Below are 9,416 nucleotides of genomic sequence, written 5' to 3'. Positions count from 1 at the left end.
GCATAGGAATTAGTCTTACAAACATCCAAAGTTGCAGATGAAGCACAACTAGACTTGGCATGAGAAAAAAACCACCCACTACAATAATTTTCTAGAATTCAATAGATAAAATAGAGCTGGAATCTGATTGGTTGGTATGGAGACCACCACCACTTGTCTGTTTTTAGGTGCTTCATTAAATCTACCCTTTATTCTCATTCGCTCACAAATTGACTGATGAATACTCAAACTCAGAATGTTTTAGCCAAGACCCTTGTCTTTAGATATGTATACTCCAGATCGAATTCACTCTGGGACACTACTATGGTCTATAGTTGCCTACCCTCCCACATCCTGCAGGAGGCTCCCATTTTTGTCATAAATCTCCTGCTCTCTGGCATTGTACTTTTAATCTCCCGGATTCTGCAGATTTTGGCAGGGGTGTGATTTTTCTGTAGCTGCTCAGTAGTCCATGCTGTCCCGATGACAATTAACCAATGGTAGGAGAGAGAGAGGCAGAAGCACATGATCTGTACTAGTGTGCACTTATCCATAGCTAGCTGCTTGATACTCTGCTAGTGAGTTGTGACTTACGGTAAGAATTTTTGTTGGTAAACTTTTTGACGTTAAATTAATTTGTTAGAGTATTTGTTGTTCATAATGGTTTGGCTAATGCTGTAATGCAGGCATGTCCAAACAATGGCCCTCCAGCTGTTGTGAAACTTCAAGTCCCATCATGTCTTCCCATAGTTTTGCTATTAGAGAATGCTAAAACGATGGCAAGGCATGCTGAGATGTGTAGTTTCACAACAGCTGGAGGGCCATAGTTTGTACATGGCTGCTGTAATGGTATGGAATACACCACATCCAATAAATATAGGAAGTGCTTACATTGTAGACCGTCCAGTGTTCACAATAGAATAACATTTAATACAGCAAAACTATACTTCTATGGTTATGGATCAATTCACACTAGGTCAAATTGCATTTGGAATTTATTGCATAGACATAACATTTATCATGTATATTGTGTTGAAGGAGAAGAAAAAAAGCATACTGCATATATAGTTGCAAACAAGAAACCCTATAAGCAATATTTGCAAAACTTTCCCCAAAAATATTGCTAATTTTGTTTTTATAGAAATATTTTGCAAAAATAATCGAAAGGGCCATATGTAGACACGCCCTTTGGGCAGTGTGACAAGTCTCCTTGACGACGCATCCTGAAATCTCCCTTACTAGTTTTCAAAAGTATGCCATGGACTAATTCAGGGTTCCTCAAACTATTTTGCTCTGGGACCCCATCAGACAATAAAAATAGTTACAGGACCCCAGTAGGTTACTGCCGAAGGTCATCACATCACATGTTTAGGCAGCAGACAGACAGCATATACACGACAGCATTGCTGGCCAGAGGGCCCAGATGGAGATTGAACATTGGCCCTTTTCCAAGGCATGGCAAGATCCCAGAGCTACTACATTTTCACTCTACCTTGGCCTACACTACTTCTACTACTAACATCCTCGACATCAGGCTCTCTAAGAACGTGGAGGCCCTCCTTTTTGATGATTTTTCACCTGGGATACAATATATTGCTAGGTAGCTCTTCGATCTGCCGCTTTGATTTTTACTCTTCCTTTAGCTGCCCGAATTATCCGCGAGTTGATATAGTATCACTTTAAGGGATGTCATTTAGATTTTTAGTGGACAGCATTTGTTTTGCTACTGTACCCTTTTGGATTCCCCCCCCCCCCCCCCCCTCCCGATTTATTAAAAAGTTCTCATGTTTGAATACATTGTTCAGTTAAACAGTACAAAATCCTCTAAGCAATTTTGAATTACAATTGTATGATGTTCACATTTGTTTTCCTGATACTTTGTTCTATTTTCAGATTTTGCTTTGTACATTATATTTCCTATTTATTTAATAAAAAGGTCACAAAAAATAATCATTGAGGTCTAGCAAAGGAGTTTTGTCACTTTCAGTGAATTTGTTCAAGTGAAAAAAGACACTTTGCGTAGCCCAGTTGCCCCAAACCTGGCACATGTTATACAATATAATCTGTTAAAGGGTAGTTAGTGTTTGTCATATGAATAAAATATGGCGTTTTTAAAGGACAAGAAGGGGAAAAAATTATATATACAAACTGATTTGTTTCTGTCATATAAGACCAGGCAGGAGACCTGTTTAAGTTGGGAATATGTCAACATTAGAGTCCTTGCTTCTTAATCCTGGGACAATATTGTTCACTTTGTGCCTTAAATCTGTGTGATCCATGTTATACCTTGTATTTAGATGCTTTTTCCAAATCTCAAAATTGAGGCAAAAGTGCCCCCACTTTTTTTTTTTTTTTTTATGGTTTATGTATATTTTGCAGTTTGAAATTAGCTTATTCAGGAGTTCTCAGCCTATATTTGCTGGAATAAGTCATTGTTAGCATAATGCCTGGAAGAAGCGCAGACTGCAGAAGTGCCAGGAAAATCTAAATATAACTCCGCCTCTAGGTGCAGAGGGCGGGGCTCCTGAGTTTGCTGATGTGATTGCTGTATTGGACATCTGCTGAATTGATCAATAACATTAGCTAAGTATACAATAGATTTATATTTATATATTGAAGTTATTTGTTGAAGTACTTTTTCTGGGAATCCACCCATCTGGGTCTCCTCCAACTTAACCCACCTAAAACTTTTGGTGAACCAGGTGGGAAGACCCCATTTGGACCCCCAGAAAGTGCTACTTTTGTGTATTAAAATGTTTAAAGGGTTATTCAGAAATTAAAAGGGGGCAAGTTTTCCATCATGGCTGTCTAGATCTGGATCCTGGGCAGTCATGTTGGAAATGGCCTTTAATACATGCAACCAATCAGGACTGGAACTCCTTTAGATCATATGTATAACCACTCACACATAATGAGCGACCCATCCGCTGATGTACAGAGGGTTTATCTCAGTACTTTTGTCCCCAACAGGTCCGCACGCCTCCTCACACTATCCTGAGATGACGCATCAGTGCTCGGAGTGTCAGCAATGTTTCCCTAATCATTCAGCCCTCGTCACCCATCAGCAAACGCATAGCGCCAGTAATCTGTATATATGCTCCGTCTGCGGAGTGAGTTTCAACTCCACATTGGCTCTTACCGCCCACCAGCGATGTCACACCAAGGACAGAATGTTTCAGTGCTCTTACTGTGGGAAATCCTTTCATCAGCGGTCACATCTCATATCACATAAGAGGACACACACTGGAGATAGTCCATTTTCTTGCCTGGAGTGTGGAAAATGTTTTACCACAAGGTTTTCCCTTACTATGCACCAGCGCCTGCACTCTGGCGACAAGCCGTTTATGTGCACGGAATGCGGCAAATGTTTTGTCCGGAAAGGCACCCTTATAATGCATCGACGCTCTCACACCGGAGAGAAGCCCTTTAAGTGCATGGAATGTGGCAAGTGCTTTGTCCAGAGATCTGATCTTGCCAGGCATCAGCGCATTCACGCTGGGGAGAGGTAGTTTGTGCATTCCTAATGTAGCTACTGCTTTTCTAATGAAACGCCTCTTGGCCAACATCTGATTGTTTACACCAGTCTTGGTGAATAAACTGACCACCGCATACATTACAAGACTTGTTACAACGAACTGAAAGGAAGTGGACCTCTTTTCCCTCCAAAAGCATTATAAGATGTAGATCTATGTTGTTTAATCCTCCGTCCTGTAGAGGGCGCTGTGTCCAGTTATGGATCCATCTAATATTGCGCATAGTGGATACAATAAAACCTTCACATGAATTACTTCTTGGTCTGTGTTATATTGGGAATGAATGTTCTGGGACATCGGGACAGTCTCTGTTACTTCTGTGACCTTTGTGTGCATGAATGGAGCGATAACTTTGGCTCATCATTCCCCTAGAAAGAAAAACTGAAAGATACAAAGGGCCTGATTCAGTGGGGATTGCTAATAAGAGAATTGCAGTTGTCTTCGAGCAACCAGCTCAGAAAGAACAAACACCACGTGCAAAATTACGATTGCATCGCAAATCGAGGTGCAGTAACTAACAAGTCCGTTCTCAAATCCCTTAACATTGTGGAATACTTTCCATCTGAGCAAATGTGAGTTAGTCCGAGGCTTACACTAGTCTGCGACAGAGACAAACTGGAAGTGGCTAGCGCTGACATCAGAGGCCCTCTGCGAAAAAAACATCTAGGCACGGCTCAGTTTTATCAAACGCACCCAGAAACGCCGGCTTCATGTCAGTCCAAATGCGATTGCTAAGCTTTCACAAATAAAGTTGCAATATTCAGTCACACGCATGTGCAGTTGGACAATCGTCACTCGACTTGCGATTCATGGTGAATTAGGCCTAAAGTGCACACACGTTAGTAGTGTAGGATGAGGCCCAATTTCTACCATTTCCGAGGAGCTCCAACAGGCATGTCCTCTTACTGAGTGGAAAAGGCTGCGCCCCCTCCCAACACAGGGAATGCCACTATAAAAGTGGCCTCTGCGTATTCTATGCGGGAGGATCAATAAGTAATGTGTAATGGTCTCTAGTTCATTCTCATTTCCCACCAGGCCAGAGCAGGTAGACCACTGCTTCCCCTCACGGCCATTACATTACATCTCATATCAGTCAGGTTTAGCCTGTGACATAGTAAGGGGATAAACATAAGTTATACCCATCACTATGTATGTTTCCCTGATTATATAGTATGCAATGTGCTCTTCTTATCACTCCGTATATAGCCGGATTATGTTGCTGTTTTTTGCATCCAAATCACTATTTATTCTGCCATAGTTTCCCTTTCATACCAGAGTGAGTTTGGCCACATAGGGCCCATGTTACAGCCCGTCCCTCCTCTGCATGTCACCCATGTAATAAACATGTAGGCATCCTACTTCCATCATTGTGTCTGTACAGCCGCTGTTGTATGTATGCCCATGCACTATATTTGATTTCCTAGTCTTCAATGTGGTATTAGGCCTTACTATTATCCAGGTTACCTCCATCGACCGCTCCATTCTATTACTTAATTCACTCAATGAATGTATAGATGTGTAGAGTTATCGCCTTGCCATAGCCGCGGCTAGCATCTCCCCTTCCTGGTGCCTACTGTACAGGTTTCCTGTGGGCCACAGAGGACGTCTGTCCCATTACACACACTCCCCGCTCTACATGATGGTATAAATGCTAGTTTATAAGGACAGGTTATATCTTAACATCACTGTGGGGTTCAGAGGATGTATCAGAAATGATAATTTAATATTAAAATCATTATTTAAAATATTACAGAATCCTTCATGTTCTGTGGCTTTCCATGCTTAGAAAACATTAATTAAACATATCTAGGTCAACAGGCTTGCCTCCAGTTTGAGATGAATCCATACCACTTTTTCTTTGTATCATGGCATGAATAAATAGGCATAGCTGGGGCAAATGTGTGCCCATTGCAGTTCCCACTTGTAAATAATACATTCCGTTAAAATAAAATGATTGTTAAGAATGAATGTAATACTTTTTCAAATACATTTTCTAAGGTCATTGCTGTAGTTTGCTATATTTAAAAATTCTGAGACTGGCTCTAAACCTTTTTCTATACAGGGAGACATGAGAGTCTGGAACTGTTTGGGAATCTATATTGTTCATTTATATTGAAAAAAAAAACTACATTAAAGAATTTAAGGAGGACTGTGTGTGTGACTTATGTGGGAATGACAAAGTTAATATAAATAGCCTATCCATATAATACATTTTAAAACCTATGCCTTTGTTGTGCATGTGTATAAGTATGTATAATATATCACACATGACGACGCAACCCATCCGCTGATGTACAGAGGGTTTATCTCAGTACTTTTGTCCCCAACAGGTCCGCACGCCTCCTCACACTATCCTGAGATGCCGCATCAGTGCTCGGAGTGTCAGCAATGTTTCCCTAATCATTCAGCCCTCGTCACCCATCAGCAAATGCATAGCGCCAGCAATCTATATAGGTGCTCGGTCTGCGGGGTGCGATTCACCTCCAAACTGGCTCTTACCGCCCACCAGCGATGTCACACGCAGGACAAACTGTTTCACTGTTCTTACTGTGGGAAATCCTTTAATCAGAGGTCAGGTCTTCAATATCATAAGAGGACTCACACCGGGGAGAGGCCATATTCATGCCCGGAGTGTGGGCGATGCTTTGCCAGAAGTTGTACTCTTGTTAGACATCAGCGGATTCACTCTGGCGAGAAACCCTTTAGCTGCTCAGAATGCGGGAAATGTTTTACACAGAGATCCAGCCTTGTGAAACATCAGCGCATCCACACCGGGGAGAGGCCGTATGTGTGTTCTCAGTGTGGCCGCTGCTTTTCTGATAGCTCAAGTCTATGGCGACATAAGAAGGTTCACACCGATCTCTGTGACTAAACTGTCTCTAACATAACAAGATTTATGCAAACTGCAGACAAACTACTTTTCCACCAAATACAGGACTTGGAATTGCATTAAAGGCTGTGCCCAGTTAAGGATCCGTCTAAAAATGTGCATTGTGGATCAAATAGAAATATCACTGGAAAGTCCTACCTGCTGTACGACCACTTTTTGGCACAAATTAAATTTATGAAAGTGAAGAACATCAGAACTGTCTCTGGGCCCGATTCTGATTTGGGAACAATAAGGCAAATGTATTAAGCCTGGTGAAGCGATAAAGTTGTGGTATCACAACTTTATCACTTCAACATGCTTAATACATTTGCCCCAATGTAACAAAGTGACAGAACTCTTCACCAGGACAGACCATGTTAAATACAATTTTCTGCATGTTGAGTAAATACTGTCTGTTTCTGCATGTAGCCTATAAATGCTGGACATCTAATTATACTGCAATTTAGATTAATTTAACAGTTCTCTCGCATCTAATCTCTATGCACATTTTAAATCTGCCCCATCGGCAGTCCTGTAGGGTGTTCCAGAGTACACAGTTACTTGCCACTTCCCAAAATCAGGCACCCTGTTACATGTGCTACCTTTTATTTTGTATTGTTTGCATTCAGGACCATGTTGGGAGAGAGGGGGGGGGGGGGATTGAATCCTGGACTTGGTTAAGGGCCAGCTGACATAGCTAATCCAGTTGTGAGCTGATTGTAGGGTCCCGCTCTCGAGGGTTTATCTCACCATCCCAAGAGTATAAGAAATGAGAGGGGGTGGTGAGTCTCCATCTGTCAGTGATAACTACCAGTTTGGTGGTGTGTGTGGAAAGGTATGGCAGAGTTATGAGTGGCTGGGGGACATGTTGGTGGGTCATATCATGCACTTTTCTTTGTTAGCGAGGCCTGCATGCTGGTTATGGTGTGTGGAAACGTAAGCCCCCCCCCCCCCCCAGATTGGTTTATAGTTGGAGGATTAGCTCCAATCTGATTGGGTACCATGATGCCACCCTAGTCTCCTAAATATGTGCCGCTCCACCCACAAATCCAATTGTTCCTTATGGCTGTTCTCTAAATCTTTTAAGAATCTAGGATCTTAAGCATTCAACCCATTTTGGATTTATCCTTTCTACCAGGAATGCTTGTTTTCAGGTATTAGTTTTGTCCCATCTCCCCATTTCATGTTAAGTACGCCTAGGAATTGTTTTATCTCCATCTTCCATCCTAATGACCTTTGCATTAGATTCAATATAATTCTGTTACATTCATCTTAGACATCTTGTTGACTTAGACGTTCTACTGCCCAGATCCCACCTTCCCCCTATCAATGTAAATGAACCTACATCGGTGTACAAAGATACGTGATGTATTTTGGAATTTCTGGTTTATTGTATCGCTGATGCATGTGGATGAGTTGTTGCCCTTCTCCCCCACCCCCCCCTCCTGATACCTTTTGCAAATGCTCAATAAAATGGGAATGATGAAAACAAAAAAATTATACATTGTAAATAAATAATGGTAATTTGTGTTTAAGGAAACCGTTGCACATCTAGAAACTGGTATGGGGGATATACTGAGGGCTTTGGTGAATTTAACCGCTCCGCACCGGGCACACCAGGCCTGGAGGTTGCAGAGGTTCATATAAAGGACACTTAGCACCTATCTGAAGAGCTGGTTCCAACAAGGCAGGGACATGGGATCTCCGCTGACCGTCTGCAGAAAATGACCTCGGTTGATATGAAGGAATCTCTCTTAGCCTCCTTATGCTTTACTGCTGTCGCAGGGGTGGGTGGTACTTTAAGCTGCCGGTGCTGATGCCTGTTAGGCAGCCATTGTGCAGGGATGCAGAGCAGGGAGAGCGCCTCTACTGCCTGGCACCTCACTGCTCTGCATCCACTGCTGGCCCTGCATATAGACACATATGGCTATATCATATATATACCGCACCTCAGTGGCTTCCACTGTGAGAGAGATGGGACATAAAACTAGCTGACTCCTGGAAAGGAAGATCCTGCTACCTGAATTAGGGACTGGGAACAGTAGGAGGAGAATAATGAGGTGACCTGTATGTCAGGCCCAATATACTAATAAATAACAATTACTTTTTATAATATAACATATCCTCTCACAAGCCACCATTTTTTCGAAGACTAATAGAGGCAGCCTGGATCACAGGGAGGGGGGGAACAGAAGTCAGCAAGAGGCAGGGTGGTTGTTGGCATAAGATGAACACAGGGAGGTTAGGAGGAGCTGGGATGGACCATGGAGGTGGATTGGAGACCGGAGAGCTGCAGCCAGTATGGAAAGTAGCGCAGCTCATTGCTGGTTGGTGCCAGTAGGGGAGGATCTGAAGAGGCATCATGTTGCGCAGTGCTTACCGGGTCATTCTGTCCAGGGAGCAGGCATGCAGAGCGCATGTGCCAAGGTGCCGCTGTGATCGCGCTCACACTGAAGATTCCATTGCAAAGTTTTTGACAAGAAGTGACCGTTTGGAGGTGTGACATAGTGCGTACACCGCTACGGCTGTGACCGCTGTGTGTGGCCATAGGGTAACCCTGCGCTCTGAGTTTTCTCACCTGTGTATGTGTATCTGTAATTGTGTTTGCAATGTCTAGGTTGGTATCTCTTACTACTGCTGGCTGGTGCTTCTCTTGCTTACACTAGCATTCTGCTGCCTACATTATATTTACATTTAGGTACAGGTCGAGTATCCCGTATCCGAATATCCGTTATCCGAATTTATCCGAAATACGGACATTCCAGAAAGTGAAAAAAAATTTTTTTTTTGCTAAAAACTCACTGGGGACATATGTAACAGCATCACTGGGGACATGATATGTAACTGGCACTATATATGTGCAAGACAATGATTGCTTGGCATTCAAATTCAGTGCTGAGATAGTACACACATTTTGTTTCACATTTTGAAACCTTGCTTTTTGAACAATTAAAATATGTTTGTGTGTATTTTATGTGGTAATAAAATATATTTGTGTGTATATTATGTGTTTATACAGCATAAATGCAAGATAC

The sequence above is a fragment of the Crinia signifera genome, chromosome 2 (assembly GCF_055691185.1).
Source record: "Crinia signifera chromosome 2, ASM5569118v1, whole genome shotgun sequence".
NCBI classification, from domain to species: domain Eukaryota; kingdom Metazoa; phylum Chordata; class Amphibia; order Anura; family Myobatrachidae; genus Crinia; species Crinia signifera.
This window is presented reverse-complemented; position numbering follows the sequence as displayed.